The following is a 24594-nucleotide window of genomic DNA, read 5'->3' as shown; positions in this document are numbered from 1 at the left end:
CATTTCCCAGTGGCCACTGTTGATGAACAGGAGTAAAAGTTACACATCTCTGCTAAAAATAAAGGGAATAGTGCATGCAAATAATATTTAACCCTTGCAATTGGTTTTTTTGGCAGGCTATGGCTTAACCTAGCACACTGCTGTGCTTATGTGAGAACCCGTTAACCAACCTCCTATCAATCATACCATCACTGAGGGGAAATTCAGAACCATGGAGGCGGTAAATTGATCTTTAATTGGCAAGACAGCAGTAGCAGCAGTAACTGGGGCAGACAGTCCTGGGGGACGAGCCAGAGAAGAAAGATATGGAGGACACCTCATCATCATCATCCTCCACTCCACACGGGGGAGCCCAGGCCAGGCGAAGGCGCTTACAGCCGCTCCCTTGCTGAGTTGGCCTAGAGAACATACTTCATGCTTGTTCACTTATGTGACTCAGTTGTGGCGTCTCCCTTTTACTTCAGGTTGGATCTTCTCTGCCTGCCTCCTCACATTTCACTTTGGCCTCAAATTCTACACTTTTGTGGATAAAATGTGGCTCAGTGGGCAGAGCCAATCACTCTGGCAATGAAGGCCTGACACTATTTCATTTACTTCATGATAATACAGCATTTCAGTAGTATTTAATACTGAGGATGTTTAGGGACAAACATGTTTGTTCAGTGACATCCCTGGTGAAATTGTGAAAACTGGTGAAATCCAAATCCACAAGTTTTAAGATCTTTTCGAGAACTCCATGCCCACGAGGTAATGCAGAGGGAAGGTGTCTGCTACAGCTTCCCATGCTGCTCCTCTTGCCCCCTTACTGGATCAAGAGTGAATCGAGGCCCCCCAGGGTGTGGGCGAAGCAGGAGCCCAGGGGCCGGGTCTGCTCTCCTTCACCCACCGTCTCCCTCGTCTCACCGCATCCCCATGGCGCCAGCTGACCTGTGCGCCGCGTCCTCGCCTGCAGTCTAAGAGCAAGTGCCACCATTTACCCCAAAGTGTACAAGGAGCAGATCTGGCACCTCCCCGTGACACCCTACTGAAAACGCAGGGGGAGCGACAGGGCTGAGCTTGGACTATAATGTAAACTTCAGCAAAATACAGATTGATGTGAAAACCATTTATAACTTAGCTTTTATTGTTTAACCAATGCCCACCTGCATAATACAATTTATTAGCCCTCTAACGTGGATCTGAATATAGGCTTTTAATTTTGAAATAATGCAGTTTTGCATTTCACACCAAGAATGTAGGCTTGAAGCCGATGCTCAAATCTGCCCGTGTCTTCTCATCCAAGCAGGTTTTCACCTCCTTCAGAGACTATCGGAAAGTTTCCTGCAGGTTAGGGGAGCATTTCCTGGATCACAGGCAGCCCCCTTCGGTGCTGCTATTCAGCGCAGGTGTTTATTGTAAATGCTGGTTCTGAGAGACTTGGCAGAGTGACTGACTCCTACAGACACAGGAGTGGTTTGTCACCAGCGGCATCTGTGGCAGGTGCGGCCACTGCGTGGACACAGCCCCCGGCCTGGCCCCCACGCTGGGCCAGCTGCTCTGCCGGCCCTCCTCCCTGACCGCTCCCACCCCTGCGATCAGACTTTCTGGGCCACTCACGCCCTCTCACCCTTCCCCACTCACAAGGATGGACAAGTCATCTTGGGGCTGGTTCCCGGAGGAAGGCAGTTCAGTTCCTATCCCAGGAACACCCGTGGAGGGGGGACCCCACCCACACAGAGGCTGAGGGTTCATCACGGAGGTGCGGGTGATCATGGTGGCTGGAGGAGCCTTAGTCCCTGCCTTTCGCATGGTTTCACCTGACAAAGGCCTTTAATCCCTGGGCCAGTGGGGTGGCTGCAGGGCATTTGAGGCTCAGATGTGCAAGGATGGAGGAGAGGGCGTTCCAAGTTCCAAAGCACAGTCCTTTCTGAGCTGGGAGCATTAATGGATCTACAGAATGGAAAGATTGGCCACAGGGGACCGGGGTATAGGCTTTCTGAGGGAGACTTGAAGAGACATAGGAGGAGGGAAGAGTGCCATGAGGATCTGGGTTCTGATGCCCACTTGCTTGTCCTCAGCTTGGGAGGTACAGGCTTTTGTACTTAGACTGTGCACCAGTCAGAGCAGAGCTTTCTCTGGCCTGTTCAAACTTCCTAATTGTGAGACAGAGGCAGAGTAAGACAAGGGCCTTCAGCAGGTTATACTCCATCCTTTATACACAACGCCCAGTAGTGCTCCATGACACCCAGCTGCCCCACTGAAAAACTCAGTGCTCCCTCACCCAGAGCACATCCACAGAGGCCCCACCACATTCATGGCCTGTTTGAGACACCATGGCCCAACAGCGGATGAAACAGGATCCCAGTTCCACATTCTTAGATGCAGAGAGGCAGAGAGAATGTAACACAAAGTCTGATGCAAACATGCTTCTTGGAGAAAATCAGAAAGGAAGTTTAAAGACATTTCAGTGTGTTTAGGGAATAAGTAATGGATGGCAGTGTCCTGGACTGAGAACAATTGCCGAGACACTGAAGCCACAGTGGGCTGCATGTTGAGAATCTCTTACTAGTGGTTAGATTTTTGAGTATGTTTTGTTTTAATTTCACTTCAGTTGCTCAGTCATGTGACTCTTTGTGATCCCATAAATTGCAGCACACCAAGCCTCCCTGTTCATCACCAACTCCCGGAGTTCACTCAGACTCATGTCCATTGAGTCTGTGATGCCATCCAGCCATCTCATCCTTTGTTGTCCCCTTCTCCTCCTGCCCCCAATCCCTCCCAGAATCAGAGTCTTTTCCAATGAGTCAACTCTTCACATGAGGCGGCCAAAGTACTGGAGTTTCAGCTTTAGCATCAGTGCTTCCAGTGAACATCCAGGACTGATCTCCAAGTTTCACTTAGGTAGCTCATTAATAAAAGTTTGGTTACCAATCTCATACTCAGCTTATTGTATGTGCAATGATTCAAAGGGAAAACTGGTGACTTTTGAGTCAAAAGTTGCTTAGTTGTCTTTGATGCTTTGCAACCCCATGGACTACATAGCCTGCTAGGCTCCTATGATTATGGTACTTTTCTCAAGCAAGAACACTGGAGTGGTTGTCATTGCCTTCTCCAGGGGATCCTCCCTGACCCAAGCATTGACCCCATGGCTCTTGCACTGCAGGCAGATTCTTTTCCAGTGAGCCACATGGGAAGCCCCTACGTTATAATTCAAGGTCTCCACTCGATGGATGGCCTGTCTTTTGGAAACAGATTTAGAGGTCACCAGACTTCAGGTCTAAGCCCTCTGAATTACCCAAGACAAGTAATTGGTCCCTTGGAGCCTGTTTCTAAATCCGACAAGCTTTGCTTTGCCAGCCAACTTTCCAGAGGGGAAACCTGGCTGAGTTCCTGGCCAGTGTAAGATACTACACCTCTCCTGCTGTCCCTCATCACTGCGCCCATGAACCACCACTCCACTACATGGAGGTAGACTGTCTTGATGGAAGAACGCAGGAGTGAGTAAAGGGTGGGTGGTGGCAGGGCAGCCTTGAGATACAGGGATCAGGACTCTGGCCACTTCCCACTGGCCCCAGCAGGACACCGAGTGTGCAGGAAACTACAAAGCAGTCCTTGCCATCTACCTCACAATGATTAACCACGCGTTGCTGCAGCTGCTGGCCTTCAACACCCCTGACATGAGATCCGGTTGCAGAGGAGCAAGAACGCACTTTGCGCTTTGGGAAAAGCTGGCAGAACAGGTCTTTAGACATTTTCAACAGATGATTTTATGAGCCAAATTCTTGTAAGCTCATACTTAGAGCACAAAAATCCTTCATGGTGAATTCTGACTAGCAGAAATCTTTGCCAAAAAAGCTTCAGTGTATATACTCCCCTTCACCAACGTCACATTTACTGACCTTCCCCACGTCCTCTTGACAGCAGTTTCTAAGCGCCTTCAGAAGTGCTGTCTCCTGGGCTATTGTCCTCATGTTGCCCCCAACAAAACTCAATTATCAATGTTTGTGCCCCTTTTAAGAAAACAAAATCCCTGGGACTAAAATCCCAGGCCGAGGGCAGAGCCCACACAGGCCTAAAAACGTGTCGGGAGCAGTCCACACCCAGGAATCTGGGAGCCCAGAGTCCAGAGCACACTGGGAAGTAACTCCTGGCTGGCAGGGTTCCCAGCCTGAGGGTGTCAGTGGCCACACCACTCGGAGGATACCTGGTTATAAGAGTCCGAATTCTGGCTAATCAGACTTTCACCACCTCTCTCATCTCCATTTGCCACTATTACCCCTCAACTCCTTGCACAGAAGCTCTTTTTTTCAGCTGCCATGATGAGGCACCCATTGGTGTCCTGGTCATAGTAGATGGGTTTTTGAGAAAAGGCATCCGGACTGAGCTTGTGTCCACTGAGCTTGATGGTGGCTACGGGGTGGTGGGGCGAGTTGAGAATCTGCAGGAAAGCAGGGTGTGAGGCCATGGACCAGCAATGCATAAAATCATGATCGTAAATTTTCTCTATCTCATTAGGAATGGTAGAGTTTGTGTATGTGAGTGACAGAATAGACAATGCCTAGATTAGAGAAACCAATCACAGGCTGTAACACTGATAACGCTTGAAAACATCACCCTGTGTGACATCCGCCCGCGCGTATGGAGGCGTCTCCCTGTCTCCAGAGAGCCCAGCTTATCTGGAGGCGCAGGATCGCGGCTGGGCTCAGCTCCCTTCCCGCCCATCCCCGAACGGTGCAGCCCGGTCCCCGTTTCCCGACATTCGGACAGCTGACCTCCAGGCTCTGGTCAGAGCTGCCAGCACACCGTGAGCGCCCCCCGTTAGCCCGCGCTCTCACCCGCGGCGAGAAGACCTGCGTGTGTGTTTGGCGCACAGGCGCCGGGCCCAGGGAGCCCCCGGAAGAGAGGGGATGGGGGCGCTCCCGGCGGAGATGTCTTAAGACCGTCAGGGTATCCTGTCTGTGGAGCCTTACAAGGCTTCTGGCCAAACTGGAAAATCGAAGTGGCCGCCGGTGAACTTCCACAACGTCACCGGGACGGACCTGAGCCCCCAAGGGGCGAGGATGCACCCCTGGGCCGCCTGCGGGCCGCGGCACCGCGGTCCTGTGGGACAGAGAACGCGGCTCTGGGTTCGATCTCCAGTTCCTCCTAGTTTTGCATTCAGGCCAGTCTTTGTTCCAGGGACGAGGTGAACGACTGGGGTTAGGATGGACGGGACTCAGGGGGCAAAAACGCGGAAGCCTGGATCCGTTGGTGTACGTCTGCCTCGCTCCTTTCTGAGCCCCTTGCCAGCGGAACCCACGGCAGACAGCCCTAAGATCACAAGCGGAGAGCGTCGTATATGGGAGGACCCGCCACAGAGCTCTGGCCGGCCGGGCTCCATCACCTGACTCGGAAAAGTGACCGCGCCCCCTCCCTCTAAAGCTGCAAACTCAATCTCCAGCTGCAAACTCAATTTCCAGCGATAGGAGGTGTCCCGACCTCGCCGCTCCCGGGACTCTCGCCGCCAGTGCCGCCGGCTCCCGACACGCTCCCTCCGGGCGGGCGGCGGAAACGCAGCCCATGGGCAGGGCTCTGAGGCTCCAGTGGGAAGAAAGTGAAGTCGCTCAGTCGTTTCCGACTCTTGGAAACCTCTGTTGGACTGTAGCCCACCAGGCTCCTCAGTCCATGAGAATTTTCAGGCAAGAGTACTGGAGTGGTTTGTCATTTTCTTCTCCAGGAGATGGCAGACGCTTTACCGTCTGAGCCACCAGGAAAGCCCAGAGGGAAGGGATGAGTTCAAGGCGGCGGCCGGTGGCTCCGAATCACAGCTGGAAGGTCCCCTGGATCGGTCCCAGTGGCGGGCTTGTTGTCAAGAAGGGAACTACTCGAGCCGCTGAAACGCCCTAGCGCCTCCAGGGACGTCTGCCCCAAAGCAGGCTCCCAGCCCGTTCAACACGCCGCGGCCGCGCGACCTGGGCCGCACAGGAAACGCGGCCATCGGGGAGCTGGAAGTGCCTGCTGCCTCCAAGGAGACGCGCCCGGTTGACCCCGGCGGGGCAGCGAACACGCAGCCCAGGCACCTTGCGTGGTCCCTGCTCAAGGGACTGACTGGATTGTGAAACGGCAATCGTGAAAGTACTGGGAAAAATCATGCGTAGTTTCAGAGTGGCGTCCTTGCGAGGAACTTGTTTATAAAGTCCGGAAGTCATAAAGAAGTGAAGAATAAATGGTTACAAACTGATCTTTACATATTTCACGAGGTCCAATGATAAATGTATCCGGAGAACATTCATGCAAATTTATATGCCTAATAAGAAATTTTGAGGTCAGCTTTGCTTAATATAAAGGCTAAGTATTTGGAAGACTATTTTGAGGAACTAGGTTGGTAAATTCCAATACAACTGCACAAGGCAATCTTACCAATTTGTGTTTGAGTTATTGGTATTAAATGAAGTAGATCTATAGGTACTGCAAAGAAGTTGACAGTGAAGCTGTTCAATGAAAATAAGTTCAACTTCCAATGGTGTTTTTCAAAATAATAATATGCATTATCATGTGAAGAAACTTAGATGGAAAGCCAAAGATAGTAGAATAGCTAAAGGAATTTTGAAAAAAAAAAAAAAAAAGTTGAAAACAGGCTTCCCTGTGACTTGGACTCTGGAGTCAGAAAGATAAGTGTCTCTAGAAATAAAAATGGGCCACCTCTCCTGCTACTGCTTCCAGGCTGGCCGGTAGCATCCCAGCCCCTAAACATCTGTTTCATATTGATTCAGAGTCAGATGTGTGGTGTGTGGGGGTAACCTCCACTCTGCAGACCTGCATGCCCTGATCTATTTCCTGAAACTGGAAGTCCCCACCTCCAGCTACATGGATTGATATGATTGCCTTGTGTATTTGTACCAAAAATTACCTACCTAATTCCTTTTACTGGTTGTTTTCCAAAATACTCTGCTTTTATATTAAGCAATGCTGGTACTTATACCAATCATCCCCACAGGGGCTGCTGGCCCTGCCTGGCATGGGTGCAGCCCTTCTCTCCATGCTCCTTGAGCTATTTTCCCAAGGAAAGGACGTGCCCCTTCCATGAAACACAGTACTTGAGTGAAATCTCAAAAATGACAGAATGATCTTTGTTCATTTCCAAGGCAAACCATTCAATATCACAGTAATTCAAGTCTATGTCCCAACCATTAATGCTAAAGAAGCTGAAATTGAATGGTTCTCTGAAGACCTATAAGACCTAGAACTAACACCAAAAAGAAAAATGTCCTTTCCATCATAGGGGACTGGAATGCAAAAGTAGGATGACAAGAGAAACCTGCAGTAACAAGCAAGTTTGGGCCTTGGAGCACAAAATGAAGCAGGGAAAAGGCTGTTTTGCCAAGAGAAAAACACTGGTCATAGCCAACATCCTCCTCCAACAACACAAGGGAAGACTCTACACATGGACATCACGAGATGGTCAGTACAGAAATCAGACTGATTATATTCTTTGCAGCCGAAGATGGAGAAACTCTATACAGTCAGCAACAAAAAGACCAGGAGCTGATTGTGGCTCAGATCAGGAACTCCTTATTGCCAAATTCAGACTTAAATTGAAGAAAGTAGGGAAAACCACTAGGCCATGTATGACATAAATCAAATGCCTTACGATTATACAGTGGAAATCAGAAATAGATTTAAGGGACTAGATCTGATAGACAGAGTGCCTGATGAGCTATGAAAGGAGAAGGTTCATGACACTGTACAGGAGACAGGGAGCAAGGCCATCCCCCCCAAAAAAGAAATGCAAAAAGGCAAAATGGTTGTCTGAATAGGCCTAAAAAATAGCTGAGAAAAGAAGAGAAGCTAAAGGCAAAGGAGAAAAGGAAAAATACATCCATCTGAATGCAGAGTTCCAAAGCGTAGCAAGGAGAGATAAGAAAGCCTTCATCCATGAACAATGCAAAGAAATAGACAAAAGCAATAGAATGGGAAAGATGAGATCACTTCGAGAAAATTAGAGATACCGAGGGAACATTTCATGCATAGATGGGCCCAATAAAGGAGAGAGAGATGGTATGGACATAACAGAGGAAGAAAATACTGAGGTGTCCAGAATACACAGAAGAAGTGTACAAAAAAGATCTTAATGACCAAGATAATCACGATGGTGTGATCACTCACCTAGAGCCAGACATCCTGGAATGTGAAGCCATGTGGGCCTTAGGAAGCACCACTATGAACAAAGCTGGTGGAACTGATGGAATTCCAGTTGAGCTATTTCAAATCCTAAAAGATGATGCTGTGAAAGTGCCGCACTCACTATATTGGCAAATTTGGAAAACTCAGCAGTGGCCACAGGACTGGAAAAGGTCAGTTTTCAATCCCAAAGAAAGGCAATGCCAAAGAATGCTCAAACTACCACACAATTGCACTTATCTCACATGCCAGCAAGTAATAATGTTCAACATTCTCCAAGCAAGGCTTCAACAGTACTTAAACTGAGAACTTCCATATGTGCAAGATGGATTTAGAAAAGGCAGAGGAACCAGAGATCAAATTGCCAACATCCATTGGATTAGAGAAAAAAGCAAGAGTTCCAGAAAAACATCTACTTCTGGTTTATTGACTTCAAGGATGTATATTGTCACCTTATTTTTTAATTTATATGTAGAGTACATCAAGTGAAATAAACGCTGGGCTGGAAGAAGCACAAGCTGGAATCAAGATTGCTGGGAGAAATATCAATAACCTCAGATATGCAGATGACACCACCCTTATGGCAGAAAGTGAAGAACTAAAGAGCTTCTTGATGAAAGTGAAAGAGGAGAGTTAAAAAGTTGGCTTAAAGCTCAGTATTCAGGAAACAAAGTTCATGGCATCTGGCCCCATCCCTTCATGACAAATAGATGGAGAAATAGTGGAAATGGTAGCAGACTTGATTTTGGGGTCTCCAAAATCACTGCAGATGGTGACTGCAGCCATGAAATTAAAAGATGCTTACTCCTTAGAAGAAAAGTTATTACCAACATAGACAGTATATCAAAAAGCAGAGACATTACTTTGCCAACAAAGGTCTGTCTAGTCAAGGCTTTGGTTTTTCCAGTGGTCATGTATGGATGTGAGAGTTGGACTATAAAGAAAGCTGAGTGCCAAAGAATTGATTGATGCTTTTGAACTGTGGTGTTGGATAAGACTCTTGAGAGTCACTTGAACAGCAAGTAGATCCAACCAGTCCATCCTTAAGGAGATCAGTCCTGGGTGTACATTGGAAGGACTGATGTTGACGCTGAAACTCCAATACTTTGGCCTTCTGATGGGAAGAGCTGACTCATTAGAAAAGACCCTGATGCTGAGAAAGATTGAAAGCGAGAGGAGAAGGGAATGACAGAGGATGAAATGGTTGGATGGCATCACTGACTCTATGGACATGAGTTTGAGCAAGCTCTGGGAGTTGGTGATGGACAGGGAGGCCCGATGTGCTGCAGTCCATGAGGTTCCAAAGAGTCAGACACAACTGAGTGACTGAACTGAACTGAACTACTCCTGCCAAGTGAGAAGCCTGAAGCAGGAAACCTGTAGCAGGGCAATGAAACTGTCATCGTAATTAATTAGAGCCTGATTTTGCTTCAGTCCATCTCTAGGCTCAGCACTAAGTTTTGCTCTAGGGATCTGTGTGATATCTAGGGATGTGTAAAATAATTTTTCACATTCTTTTACTTCCAACCATTAATCAATATCCAAGAAGGGGAAGAAGTCACATTCTTAAATCCAGGATTCAGATACTTGACATTACCATGAACTGCAGGGTAATGTCCACCCAGTGAAAATCTGCCTGACTACACAGAAAAGCTACAATTCTCCTGTCTCTTCTCTGCCTTAATGTCTGCAGGAAAGGACAAGTGAATTGCTCCCTAAGTCTCTTTCTGTTATGCTCACCTTAGATCCTGTCCCTATATACCCCAGTACCCAGAGGCAAAAAGTTTACAGAGAGGTGAAGCCAAGGAAGCAAACCCAGTGTCCCCTGATCCCACTGGGATGACCTTGTTTAGTTCAGTCACTCAGTCGTGTCCTACTCTTTGCTACCTCATGGAAGCAGCATCCCAGGCCTCCCTGTCCATCACCAACTTCTGGAGTTTACTTGTGATGCCATCCAACTATCTCATCCTCTGTCGTCCCCTTCTCCTCCTGCCTTCAATCTTTCCTAGCATCAGCGCTTTTCCAGTGAGTCAGTTCTTTGCATCAGGTGGCCAAAGTATTGGAGTTTCAGCTTCAGCATCAGTCCTTCCAATGAATATTCAGGACTGATTTCCCTTAGGATGGATTGGTTAGGTCTCCTTGCAGTCCAAGGGACTCTCAAGAGTCTTCTCCAACATCACAGTTCAAAAGCATCAATTCTTCAGCACTCAGCCTTTATAGTCCAACTCTCACATCCATACATGACTACTGGAGAAACAATAGCTTTGACTAGATGGACCTCTGTTGGCAAAGTAATGTTTCTGCTTTTTAATATGCTATCTAGATTGGTCATAGCTTTTCTTCCAAGGAGCAAGCGTCTTTTAATTTCATGGCTGCAGTCACCATCTGCAGTCATTTTGGAGCCCCCAAAAATAAAGTCTGTCACTGTTTCCATTGTTGTCTGCAAATCACATCTGTCTGCTGGCCCCTCCCAGCATCTGGCCAGGATATTAGGTGCAGGAACCTGCTTAGCATGTCTGCCCTGAGTATCACAAAAGACCAGGGCAAACAGAAGATTGAAAGGGAAGCAATCCAAGTGAGGGGATCATACTCATGATGAGCTTATTACAGTTTGGCTTCACTTCCTAGAAAAAGAGGGAAACTGCCATGTGCAGTGAAACTTCTACAGAAACTGAAGACTACCAGAAACCTTGACCTTGTCTTGAAAGTGAAAGTGTTAGCTCCTCAGCTGTGTCTGACTCTTTGTGACCCCATGGACTGTAGCCCACCAGGCTCCTCTGTCCATGGGATTCTCCAGACAAGAATACTGGAGTGGGTAGCCATTTCCTTCTCTTAAAGCTTGTTAAACAGCCCTCTGCTTGTAGCCTGTCTTCATGGCACAAGCTCACTTTAACTACTTTTTTTGCACATCTCATACCCTTCAAGATTCACGCAGCCTAAACTATAAGATGTGGCCCCAGTTATTTTCAAAGAGCTTGGAGCCAGTTGTGTCTATTTCAAGCTTGAGCTAGGTAAGACTTGCCGGGACCACTTCCTTCAAAACTGGACCTGTGTAGGGTCCTGTGAATGACTAATCTCAGATGAGCAAAAATTCCACCCTTGGATCATGCTAAGTGCCACCAGCTTTGAATACACATCCCATGAAGAAGTAACATTCCGTTACCCAGATACATCAGCACAGAATACTAACTGACTTACCTTTCCTCACATCCAATCACCTTTCCCCACACGTAAAGCCATCCAGCCTCTTTATCCCATGAATATCCCGGACCCTGGCCTTTCAGGGAGGGGGATGTGAGACTTGTTCTCCCATTTCCTTCTTGGCTGCTCTGCGAAGTCTTTCTTGCTACAGACCTCAGTGTCTCAGGATTTGGTTTGCTGTGCATCAGGCACATGAACCTAGTTTGCTAACATGAGCGCCAGTGTTTCTAGTCTTTATTTTTACCAAAGCTCCTCTTATCTGGGAGCAGAGATAGCTTTTAACTTCTCTTTTGGATTAGACTATGTCAGTAAATTTGACATTGATGAATTCTAAAGTTCTGTATGTGAAGATGTATAGTGGCAGGTTCAATTAGAATCTCTCCATATCACATTTTTTTTAAATTCCAAAAGAGAAGGCTATACCCTCCCAGAGTACACGCCCACACGGTATGTGCCCCAGCTCAGCATTCACGGGAGAGTCCGCTCCAGAGTCCACAGCAGAGCTGAGTGTCAGGCGGAGACAACCAAGGAAGAAGCCCCGTGTGCTGGATCCGGGGGTGGTTACAGACAAACGCCATCAGGGCAGACTCACGTCCAGAACTTTACAGGCTGCCACGGGTGGGAAAACATGGAGAAAAGTACTACTTGGGGGTCAGAGCATCAATTGTGAGAGCATAAAAAAAAAAAAGCCTGGGAAATGGCCATGGGGCAGGGGGCAGTCTCAGGCCAGCAGTGATGATGGAGAAGCAGGAGGCTCCTTGGAAGGAGGTGCTCTTTGAAGGCTTGTGGTAAAACACAGGATGCTGGTGAAGATGAGGACTGGGGACGCCAACATATCCGAGAGGAATCAGAAGAGCCATCAGGAAGAAAAAGAACGTTACGTGTAGCTGCACCTAACCAGAGCACTCACAGGGGGGCTCTCTAAATGACAGTGAGGTCACCACCCACATGCCTCCCACCACTGCCCACTTATAAATGCTATAGCATGCAAGTGAGTGAGGCTGAGTCCAAAATCCAGGGGCAGTACCAGCATATCAGGTATCTAAGTAGCTAATACAGGCTTCTGAAAGAGCAAAAAAATCTCATTTCTTCCCTGGATCTCTAGATACATGATACTTCTGGACAGAGCTGTCCTTGAACTTGTCTTTCACATGTCCACTCACACATCCACAAGGTATAGTTCACTGTCTCTCGGGCCACTGATAACATTTAAGGTGAAACCTATCCGCAAAGTCCCCAGAGACTCAGAGTTGAAACAAGATCGTATCTGGTCATTCACCCTGTGATTCCGCTCCCACACTTCCTGCTGCTGTTACGTGGGCCGCACATGCGCCTCGTATCTGGTCATTCACCCTGTGATTCCACTCCTGCGCTTCCTGCTGCTGTTATGTGGGCCGCACATGAGCCAGTTCACCTGCTTTAATGTGCACACACGGGAAGGAGGTCACTTTCAGTTCACGGAAACTAGATATTTAATGGTAATTGTACCAAAGGTTCCAAATGTCATTTCGGGCACTGAAATAATTGATTTTTTTTTTTTTTCTTCAGAAAGTGGCTCTGGGGCCAAGAGTACCTACTCCACTTTCCCTGACTTTCCTTGATTCTTCATATTTTTTTTAACAGAAAATAAATCTAAAAAGGAGAGGCTACAGTGCAGGACAGTGAAGCACCACCGAAGGACAATGTAACCCCCCAGTGTCGCAGGATTTTGGCATCTCCCCTTGGATGACCGTCACCACTGTCCTCTCTCAGTCAGACAGGCACTGGGGGCTCTTCCTTCAATAACCCAATTCCTCCTGAGTGTCAAACGTCCCCTCACCCGTTTGCAGGAACGTTGCAAGTGCTGTGCCAGGTTAATAAGGAATTGTTCACAGAGGGCTGTCTACCTATGGCTCAGCAGCATCTCTAGCAGAAATACGGACCCTGCATGACTCATATCTGCATCTCCATCTCAGGCCCATCAACTCAGACTCTTCCATTTAGAATAAATTCTAAAAATAAAAATTGTTCCCATGACATCATCTCCTCAGTAAACTTCTGTGCTTGTCCAAAGGCCTTCTCTCATATTTAGTTGTTAAGACACCCTCTTCATTTTTTTCAGGAAGATAATGATAAAGGAAATGTTGACATGTTAAGATATAGAAAGTCATTTTGACTTATACATGGAGTGAACTTGACTTTAATGAAACTAATATGTGTGCCTTATAGGCCTATGAACAAACCATGCTTTCACCCAGTAGTCTTCATTTTACCTCAGTGCTCAAATGAGTGTTTTGCTCAACAAAGAACATGCAACTGATCTAAACAGGGAGCCCAACTCTTTCCCTAAGTAGGTGTTTTGCAGGTTTAACTTATAAAATGGACACGCTTTCTCTGCTCATCTTTCTCTCGGCATCTAAGAAAAGTATCTGGGTAAAGAGTGGATCTTTGGAGGGTAGACTTACAAATGGATCTCTAAGGGCAGTGCTTTCCCATGAATCAGCACATTTACCCCCTGCTGTTCTAACAGAACCTATAAATGGGACTTTCCAAGTCTGCAATGATCTTCTACCTTCTCGGTTCCAAGATATCTATCTGTTCTTCTGGGGAAAAATCCTTTGGCTACAAAATTCTAATGTAGGAGATGAAGTACTACCTGACTCAGGTCTTGGAATTTTCCTGTCCAGGTACACACAATTCTCCTTGCTTAAAGATGAAATTAATTTATACTCTTCAAAATTTATGGAGATAATAAATGAAAAATTTAAACTAACAAAAGTAACTGAATTAATGTCCACTCTGAGTTCTCTGTGTGTGCTAAGGCTGGAGCTCCCACTGAAGGTTATCCCACCATGATAACAGGGCTAGGGTATATTTTCACATGACTTTCCTGGTGGTTTAAGAAAAAAAATTTCTGGCTAGAGGATCTACCTCATTGATTGCAGACATAGGGTGTCTCTTCCTGCATTCTCTGTGCATATAAATGTGAGAGGGGCATCTAAAGGCTCTTCTCCACTCATGACTTTTCACATGATGACTAAGGTCATATCTTCATCTAATGCTTTTGCACATAGATGACACTCGTGTGGTTTCTCTCCAGTGTGAATGAGTCCATGACTTTGAAGGAATGAAGATTCACTGAAAGCTCTTTCACGGTCATTCCAGATATAGGTCTTCTCTCCTATGTAGGGGCTTATAGGTGGGAATAGAAGTTGGCCTCTGATGAAGGATCTCACACATTCATTACATTTTCAGGATTTCTCTACTGTGTGATTTTTGGTGTATACACAGCCAAGGCTCCAGCTGAGTTATTTCCCTCCTTCACAACATTTGTAGGGGTCTCTCTAGGGCAAGTTCTCTCATATTGTCTAAGTTTAGAGCATCGACTGAAGCTTTCCCCTGTTGACAGTTGGACTATCTGTAGGAGAATTCACCTTCTGTTAGTTAAAATATGAATAAAGAATGGCCAAAGGCTCTTCCAACTTGGCAACAAGTATAGGGTTTTTCTCTTATCTGAATTTCTGGTGCACATAAAAGCAAGTGGTCTACTTGAATTCTTCCCCACATTCATAACATTTATTGGGGTTCTCTTCTGCATGAGTTAAGACATGTGGAGTTGACGTTGTTATATGTGAAATCTTCCTCATATGCGTTCCATTCATGGCCTCTTTTCTAATACGAAGCCTCTGCTAATCTGCACGGAGAGGAGAGGCTGTGAGAGACTGCCCGCACACATCCAGGTACTATTTCTCTGCGCATTGACAGCGGTCTGCTTTCTCTGTGATGATCTCCTTTGGAAACTCTCTATGTTTGTTTTGTTTTCATGCAGTGTTACTTTGCTGAATTCATAAGCATTTTCTCTTTTATAGTCTCTCACATGCATAATGTTCTAAATGAGTTTTAAGTCTTCTTTAGTTTTCAAGCATTATGTATACAAGCTATGCTGAGGTAATTACCCTTCTCTTAAAGCTGAAGTTACAGTTTGACTTCAGGACAATATTATCCCCAACCTTACACTGTTCAAAACTTTCTACTGGGATGGCATTTATGCTCAGGCCTATTTTTCTTCTGAAGATTGTGCTGAATTCCTAACTCATCCCATTACCAGGTCACTAATGTGATGAGCAGATTTCATCCTCAAGAAACTTACCATTGATCTGCAAATAAATGGGCCCTTCCTGAAGGTATCCTGTGTGGGTATCCTTCCATGCTTTCTAGGTCTACCTTCCATGCCTGAAAAAAAGAGGGAAAAGAAATAAGTAGAGTGAGTTAGGGGAAGGAAGATTTTGGAAACGTTTGCAAAGCTAAGGTACATATGTGTCAAATATTGGCTTTTAACACAGAAATGGGAGAATGTAATAATGATTAGATATACAATATGGAACATTGATGGAACATACAATATGGAAATATTGGTGTTGAATATTTTTAAGGGTAAAATAAACGAAAAATAAAATGAGGGTTTAATGTCAAGGAAAGTCAATAAAGGTGAGAGACTGAAATAAACATGGCTACTTGAATGTTTAGCTCCAATAATAATAGAAACAACTCTCTCTGAAGCCAAAGAATATACACTAAGAAGAATCAAAATCAGTGTGCTCAGAGAATTAGGACACTATCCAAGGGATATTTCTGCACTGGCCTGCCAAGATGTCAGAGCTTTCAGACCTTTTCCTGAAGAGACTCTGTAGCTGATGTGACTGGCCCTGTTTGGTCCCTGAGCAGTCTCCTCTCCACACAGAACCCAGGAACCTGGATCCACCTGGACCTGGGACTCTGAGAGTCCTTTCTGCCCTCCACCTCTCTTCTTCTGGTCCAGCCAGGAAATCACATCTATGTAGAGTCAAAAAGCCTCTGTGGAAAAATGTACATGGATGTGCAGTTCTGTGTTGAGATCTGTGTGTGGTCTTCAAGTTCCCATCAGGAGGAGAGGCAAGGTCAACAGTAAAGAGCAGCTCAGGAAAAGACGTCCTGAGCCCTGGACGCATCGCTAGCCCTTCCCCAGAGCAGGGAGGACACTGACGCTGGGCTCGGAAGTCCAGGAACTGTCTACTGACGCTCACCCCCAGGCCCGAGGTGGCTGACAGAATCTCCTTTTCCCCCTTCCTATGACCACTGTGAATCACCTGTTCTATAGTGGACTGAACTTTATTTTAAAAAAATATCCAGTAACATAATTCAGTCCCAACTCCAAGAATTGTATTTTAAAGGGATAATGTCTGCTCTATTTAACTTTGTAATGTTGAATTCCACCATGGTTTGCACAGCAGAAAGCTTTTAGAAAACACTTAATACACTTATCTATCCATTTAATGCCCCCGTGAAATGAGTGCCCAGCACTGCTCTGAGTGTTCTATATGGAGCAGTAAGAAAGACATATTGCCAGGAGCCGGCATATTGCATATTGAGTGAGGATCTGTAATAGCTCAACTGGAATTTTATCACTGCCGGGAGCCAGCGTGAGGCACTCCACCCATGACAAAGGTCATGAGGAAGGAGGCTCGGCATACGCAAAGGCGGGATCGAGCCTCAGGAGTCCCCCTGGAAATTCTCGAGCATCTACCCCCAAAACCAGAGTCTGCCTACTTTCTGCTTTGTGCTTTCACCTACACCTCTGACTTTATGGGGGGCTGTCTCCCACTACCTCTCTCTGAAAAAAGAGTTAGCTTACAGCTACAGTTAATAATTCTTGGATGTGACAGTGTTTCAACCTACAAACTCCTTTGGAAATCCTCTAGCCTGCCTGAATGGGTTTTTCCGGCCACATGTGATTGTTCAGAGCCTCCCAACTGTGAGAGGCAGGAGATGTTCTAAACTGCCTAAACACAGATTCCTTTGAGTAGTTAAAAGATTGATTAGAAATTGTATTGGTGAAGGGTTTTTCACTTGTTGGGCCAATGTTTGCTGCTAAGTCTCCATACTCCTTACCTACTGTGTCCTTGGCAGTGTATTGATTGATACAATGGGTGTATAGAAATGTAAAATGCAGCTTTGTCCAATGCTTTTTGGAAGGCTGGTGCCTGACTTTGGAATAATCACCTTTAGAGAAAAATAAGTTTCTTAAAATGTTAACAGGCCTCCGGGCCAGAAGATGATGTCAATCACCTGAACTTTTGCATATGATAAGTTGGAAAGCCTGGCTTAGATTAGAACCAGGAACTGCTGTCCTTGCATGACTCCACCCCTTCCCCCAATATCCTCTATGCATACCTTAAGGTATAAAAACTACTTTGGAAAATAAAGTGCGGGCCTTGTTCACTGAAACTTGGTCTCCCCATGTCACTCTCTCTCCCAAATTCTAGCTGAGTCTCCATCTGGAGCGCGGAACCCACCATGCTTGCTAATTATGCCTGGGCTTCTAAGATCCGACCGGGGAGGCCTCAGTGTCTCCTCTCCTTTGGGAGAATGGAAGGACGCCTGCGGCCTACGTAAGTGGTGCAAACTTCTTGTTTTGAAGTTTTATTGGTCTCCCGCGTAAACCAAGCTACTCAGCCTCTTTTCTCCACTGAATTTTCCTACTGAGCTATCCTCATTCTATTACTCTTTGTATCCTTAATTAACGTGTAATTAAGCAGTTGTTTCCTGACCCTCGCCTATGCCGTCTCTCCTTCGAATACCCTGGATCAGCTGGGGCTGGACCCCGGCAACATATGATTGTTTTCAGAAAGCCTACAATCTCTTGACATGCTCAAGATGAAATAACCAAATGAACAGAATCTCTTCCTCCATGTCCTAAGTGCTGTAGGAGTGTGTGTGTGTCTGGGTAGAGGGGAGTGAACTCTGGGGAAACTCTTCTAGGTGATTCTCTAGTAAGTAAATAAATGCTGACAGTCTCACCCACAGCAAGCAGGTGAGCAGATGGCCGCTGTTCTCTAGCATCACATCCTTGGGCAGCTCCTCTGGGAAGGGCCTAGCAGGGCCATCCTTGTCGGATAAAGTTCACAGTCACACTTTAAAGGCCACCGATTCCTAAAAGCACGCTGGGCATTCTGGTCCGGGTCACTCCATGCCCCCAATGTCCAGAGCTGGTGGTTGAGGACGACAGTGCAGGAAAGGGCAGCTGTGTGCCACAACCGCAAGCCTGGCTGAGCTGAAGTCCGAGATTTCTCTGGGCTAACTCGGCATTTGCCTTTCAGATTTATCAGAGATGTGCACACTCTGAATACACAATGACTTTCATGAATGAAGGAACATCACATGAAGGGTGGGGTGAAATAACATGGATATTCTCCAACAACAGATCATAAATTCCTACTTACTGACTGATGATTATACAATTTTTACTTGTGAGTTTATAAATATATTCTGCTCCACATCAACATTAATTAAATCTACAGACTAAATACAAGGTAAGCAAGAGCCACATTCTGCCCTTTACCAGCTTTGATGATGGACAAATTATGCCCCCTTTTGAACCTCACAATTTTCATGTGTGAGTAAGGTTCATTACCTCCTGAGAGAGTAGGGTGATTGAAAGATCTAATAGGTAAGTGCTTAGAACAGAACAAAACTCAAATAAAAACTACATATTATATGTTACTTACTAGTTATCCAGGAATATTGTCATTAAAAACTGAGGTCTTGATGCAATATCCACAACTCTGCACTACTGAAGGTTTGTACTAAACTTGGGGTCAGGAGGTGGTGCCTGTATCATCTCCACTGTGATCAGGCGTCCTCATCAGATGTGAGGAGAAAGTGCGTACCATGTGTCCAGGAGCCAAAGTTCTGTTGTCCCCTTGGTTGGCACCTGCTGTGGGAAAGAATGTCCTTCCATTGGGAAAACTCAAGGCTCACGGAGAGAAGGCTGCACCCTTTGGGGTGGGGCCGGCAGCCCCTGTGGGGAACGATCTGTGGCGGGGAGGGGGGAACTGAGTGAATGGCTGGGGTGGGGACACCCAGGACGAGGAAGGAGGCCCTGGGGGGAATGATCCAGGGGACTGAGCGAATGGCTGGGGGGTGGGGGGTGGAGGGTGGGGTGGGTTGGGGGCGGGCACCCAGGACGAGGAAGGAGGCCTGAGCCCAGGTCTGTAGGGTCCAGGCTGCCTCCCATCCCACTTGGCTCTGGGTCCAGGAGGAGCACATACATTGAGGGGCTGGGATGCCAGTTGCCAGCCTGGAGGCTGTAGTTGGAGAGGCCAGAAAAGTAGGAGATGTGGCCCATCTTTATTTCTAGAGATGTTCACCTTTCTGACTCCAGAGACTGGGTTACAAGGAAGACTTGATTTTTGTGTGTTTTTTTTTTTTTTTAATTGGTTAAGCAATTTTAATTCCTTTGCCTTTCCATCCAAATTTCTTTAAATGATAGATGTTCTATGTTTTGAAAAATAACACCGTTGGGAGTTCTACAACTTATTATTTTCGTTGAATAGTTCATTCCCAACTCCCTTCCAAGTACCTGCAGATTTATCTCATTTAAAAAACATTAATAACCAAAACGCAAATTGCCGATTGTCTTGTGTGGTTGTACTAGAATTTACCTACCTACTTCCTCTTAATGGCTATAATTCTAAATGCTCTCCTATATTAAGTAACGCTGATCTCAATTTTTTTTTTTAATTATACATGAATTTGCACAAATGTTCCCCAGATACCCGTTTGTTATCATGGTTCTTTGCGAAATATGTAAAGATCAGTTTGTAGTCAAGTTTATGGTTCATTTCTTTGATGATTTCTAGACTTAAAAGAAAAAGTGCTTTACAAGGACTCCATTCTGAAATCACAGAGTATGAATAATTCATAACGATTTCTCCGATTACTTATCTGGTTGCAGTTTTACAGGCCATGAGTTCAAGTCCGTGTTGTTGCAACCGCCACGCCGGGAGTCGCGCGGGGAGCCCCAGGACTTCTTCCCGCTCCCCGGCCTCCGCTCCCGCTCCAGGGTCCCTGCGCGTCCCCGCGGCGAGCTGTGCAGAGCCAGGAGCTGCTCCAGGGCAGACGGCCCAGGAAAAGCTAGGGCGTTTGCCGGCGCGGCTGCGTCCTCCGCGGCAGGCCGGTGACAGGGATCCGCCCTGGGGCCGTTACAGCCGGCTGTCCGGAGCCACCAGACTACCGCTTTGAGATTGTCCGTTCCCTCTGGTGGTGCTCGTGGTAAAGACCCTGCCTGCCAGTGCAGGAGATGGAAGAGACGTGAGTTCGATCCCTGGGTTGGGCAGATCCCCAGGAGGAGGACATGGCAACCCGCTCCAGGATTCTTGCCTGGGAAATCCCACGGACAGAGGAGCCTGGTGGGCCACAGTCCGTGTGGTCGCAAAGAGTTTGACACGTCTGAGCACTCAAGCGTCACACTTCCCTTTGGAGCGTCTGCGACCTCTGTAAGGGCTGTGACTTGGCAGCCAGGCCCGAGGAAGCGTTCCGGGAGCCGGCAACATTGGCGGCGAAAGTCCCGGCATCACTGAGGCCTAGGTGTGTCCTGCTATCGCTGAAGATTGTGCTTGCAGGGTTACTTAGGATGGTGATCGTTGCGGCGCCCTTAAGTGGGTGGTTGCTTGACTGGGCCGATCAGCACTCCTGGGTGCTCTTCTGCCCAGAGACCTGCCTGTGGTTATACGACGTGATGTTGGTGCCTGATACTGCCTAGTGTGTTCCGTTTACAAGTGGCCTGGAGATGGAACAACCGCGCCGGGGGTCCGCGTCTCTGACCCGTGGATCCAGTTCACCCTAATCCCCAATGTCTGACATCTTTACCGGTGTAGGGACGGGCCCGAATGCGCAACTAGGACTCGGAAATCGAGCCCGAATCTCCCCGTTCTCCATCCGGTGGGACCGCGATGACCCTGCCCACGGGCAGCCCAGGGTGCGTTCTCCGTCCTTGGGGCCTAGGGCCGCCCCGGCGCGGCTGTCCAAAGGCGGCCACGTTCGTTTCTCAGGTTCGGCGGGAACAGGGCTCCGGACCCTGACGCCGCGGACCCCTCCGCAGGTCGTGTTGGCCCTGAGTCGGGAAGCGCCCGCGTCCTTGTCCTGGGGCCTCCGCGGGCACATTAGTCACTTACTCTGCAGGTCCCCTCCCTGCGGTGGCCACGCGGACCCCGCAGGTTGGCGGGGGGCACTCACATCCCGTCCGCCGATCCCGCTGGGGGGTGGGAAGCGCCTAACAGATTGTGGGAGACAAGGGCCTGCCTCCGCCACCCAGTGACGGTCGAGAGAACCCCGACTGAACTCCTGGCGGGGCCGATCGTCAGAGGCTTCTCCAGAATCTGGCCTCCGTTCCCGGGGACACTGAGTGCTCTGGGCTGGGCAACGCGATGCCTAATGGCCGGGCTTGAAGCTGGGTGCTCGCGCGCACCATCGCCCGTGTGCGACCCAGGTCCCCCAGGTGAGGCGTGCAAACAGTGGCGCGTCACGTGGTAGCTGTTGCGCGAGGTCGATCAGAAGGCCGCACGGTGGTGTTTTCACATAGTAAAAACGTAAGTGAATAGTTTTTATTGAGAGGAAGATTCACTACAATATAATCAAATTCTAAAATTCACAGTAGTGAAAATCGCCATTGTTCCCACTGTGATCACTTTGCAGTTAATTTTTAAAACGTTGAATACAGTTTCTTTGTCCACACTATTTGAAGATGATGAAAGACGCGTTCTACGATTCAGATTTTTCTAAATCCTTCCTGGGAGCCGATGATCCTCTCCCTTCAAACAGGCCCACGCCTTATAGCAACCAACCCAGGAAGCCAAACCCCACCCTCTACAGCAATTACGCCCCAAGATCAGTACCTCACACCTTCCTCCTTTCCAACCTTTCCCTTTGCAGTGGAAAGGTAATGCCAAATCTGTTCCTCCAAACAATCACATGGGAGCACCGCTCTGTCAACCTGCCTCCAGCTCATCACAATTTCAAGGCTGGAAAGCCTGCCTGTTTTTTCACCAGAAATCATCCCCATTCCCACATGTGCCCAGTGTTTCACCCTCAGGTGAGTAGTGGTGTCTGACTCCTCTGCTATACAGACAAGTTCTGCATAAACTTGTTTGTTCTTATTTGGAAGCTTTGCGGGTGCCTCAGTGGCAAAGAATTCACCTGTCAATGTGGATGTGAGGTCAGTCCCTGGGTTGGGAAGAGTGCCTGGGGAAGAAAACGGCAACTGAATCCAGTATGCTTGCCTGGAGAATTCTGTGGACAGAGGAGCCTGGAGGTTTACAGTCCATAGATCGCAGAGTCTAACATGACTGAGCATGCACGCACATTCTCCTTTGAGGAGGAGGTCTTTGCTCGTGTCTGCGGAAATTATTAGCGTGAGAACCAAGTTTAGGATGTCATGCTTTCATGTTCTTTCTAAAAAATTGCATGCTAATGTTTAAAGAGAAAATGTACATCATAAAATTCACCCTTTCAGAAGCTTGCAGTGTGATGATTCCGTTTACACAGAAATTTGCTCCAGTGTCATCACAATGAATTCAGAACATTTCATTACCTCAGAAAGAAATCAAAAACTCATGAAACAGCCACTTCCCCTTGCCCTAGCCCTCAACAATCACCTGGGTGCTGTTTGCCTGCGGGCGTGCCTGTTCTGTGTATTTCAGATAATTGGAGTTGCACAGGTGGACATTTCTGGCTGGCTTTCTCACACTTAGTGTCATGCTTTTGAGGCTCACCCATGTTTTAGCCAAGGGTTGGTTCCTCTCTTTTGCTTAAGAATTGTCCATTCTAAGTGCTTTAAGAAGCTTAGAGACACAATTTTTTTTACTGTGAACAATACATAGAACATAACAATTGCCATTATTTTATACATTCCAGTCCACGGCATTGCGTCTTGCTATACTGCAGATCCTCAACTCGCCCAACCACCCCGGAGCTTACCATCAAGCTCAGTGGACAGAAGCTCAGCCCTGCTGCCTTTTCTCAGAACCCCACAGGCCTACCACCCTGAGCAGGACTCCAAAGATGGACGCCTCCTGACGGCGACTAAAGAAAAGGGGTCCTGTGCAGGAGGAGTTGAGGTTAGTGTGGCAAGGGAGAGGGCAGAAGAGAAAGGTGGCAAAATCCTGACCCTCCAGAATTTGAAGTCTCCCAACCAAGTACTGACCAGGCTCCTCAGGGAGGTGTGGCCACTGATGCCCCCAGGCTGGGCACCCCGCCAGCCAGGCTCCAGTCACCAGCGCGCTCTGAGCCCTGGGCTCCCCAGGTTCCTGTGTGTGGGCTGCTCCTGACACGCCCTTCAGCCCTCTTCGGGCCATGCCCCTCAAGCTGGGACTTTAGCACATGGGAGCTTGTGTTGCTGACTTAAAATTCATAATGTTGAGGGGGGTGAGTTGTCTTATTTGGGACAGTGTCTCAGATCGCATTGAGAAACTGCTGCAGAGGTAGGGGAGGCTCTGTAAATGTGACTTTGGTGGAGATGTAATCAAGCCCGTAGATTTTCCCAGAAAGTTTGTCTCATGAAGATTATGTTTAGTCAAAGAGCAGAAGTTACCATGAAGGATTTTAGTTCTTTTCTAGATATGAGGAGATACAAGGCTGGGCTCATAAAATCATCTTCTGAAAATGTCTGTCTGAAGCCTTGTCATGCCAGTTTTTCCCGCAGCACAGGTGATTCCTTTACGCTCTCCACCCTGAGCTCCTCTAGGGGCGCTGAAAGGCAGCAAGTGCAGCGGCTCTTTAATCCTGCAGAGGCAGAGGGCAAGTGCTCGTGTAGTGGCCCGCTCAGGGAATGTGGCCCGTGGCATTACACTGGGGCCCGCTGGAGGTGCCCGAGGTCCAGTTCTCTGTATTTTGGTGCCACCCTGACAGTGTCCATCTTCCCTACTCGCTCCCATGTTCCTCCATAAGACATTCACCTCCACGTTGCAGGCTGGGGGTTTAGGGACAGCAAGAGCTCTAGCCTCTCACAGCCATCAGGAACCCAGCCAGGCCCGACCTATGGAAGGTTGTCTGGCAGAGAAAAGCATATTTACTTGGCGTTAGGAACAGAAAATCCAAGGGGAAGAGTGACTTGTCGTATGTCATACAGAGAGCTTAGAATTGAGGTCTGCTGCTGCTGCTAGGTTGCTTCAGTGGTGTCCGACCCCATAGACGTCAGCCCACCAGGCTTCCGCATCCCTGGGATTCTCCAGGCAAGAACACTGGAGTAGGTTGCTATTTCCTTCAATGCATGAAAGTGAAAAGTGAAAGAAGTCGCTCAGTCGTGTCTGACTCCTAGCGACCCCATGGACTGCAGCCTACCAGGCTCCTCCATCCTTGGGATTTTCCAGGCAAGAGTACTGGAATGGGGTGCCATTGATTTCTTCAAGAATTGAGGTTTGGTGGCCTCTAAATCTGTCTCCAAAAGACATACCATCCAAG

At 47.6% G+C, this 24594-nt stretch overlaps 1 long non-coding RNA gene across 1 annotated transcript; it reads left to right on the top strand.

Annotated features, from left to right (window-relative positions):
• Window positions 1-17272: 17272 nt before the first annotated feature.
• On the top strand, window positions 17273-23247 carry LOC129637982 (uncharacterized). The gene is made up of 3 exons (XR_008707654.1): window positions 17273-17747; window positions 22069-22228; window positions 23050-23247. It is a non-coding gene; the product is annotated as an uncharacterized LOC129637982 (long non-coding RNA).
• Window positions 23248-24594: the final 1347 nt, after the last annotated feature.

This window comes from Bubalus kerabau, chromosome 23 (assembly GCF_029407905.1).
Source record: "Bubalus kerabau isolate K-KA32 ecotype Philippines breed swamp buffalo chromosome 23, PCC_UOA_SB_1v2, whole genome shotgun sequence".
Taxonomy (NCBI): Eukaryota; Metazoa; Chordata; class Mammalia; order Artiodactyla; family Bovidae; genus Bubalus; species Bubalus kerabau.
Note: the sequence above shows the minus strand (reverse complement) of the source record. Positions and strands in the feature narration are given on the sequence as shown.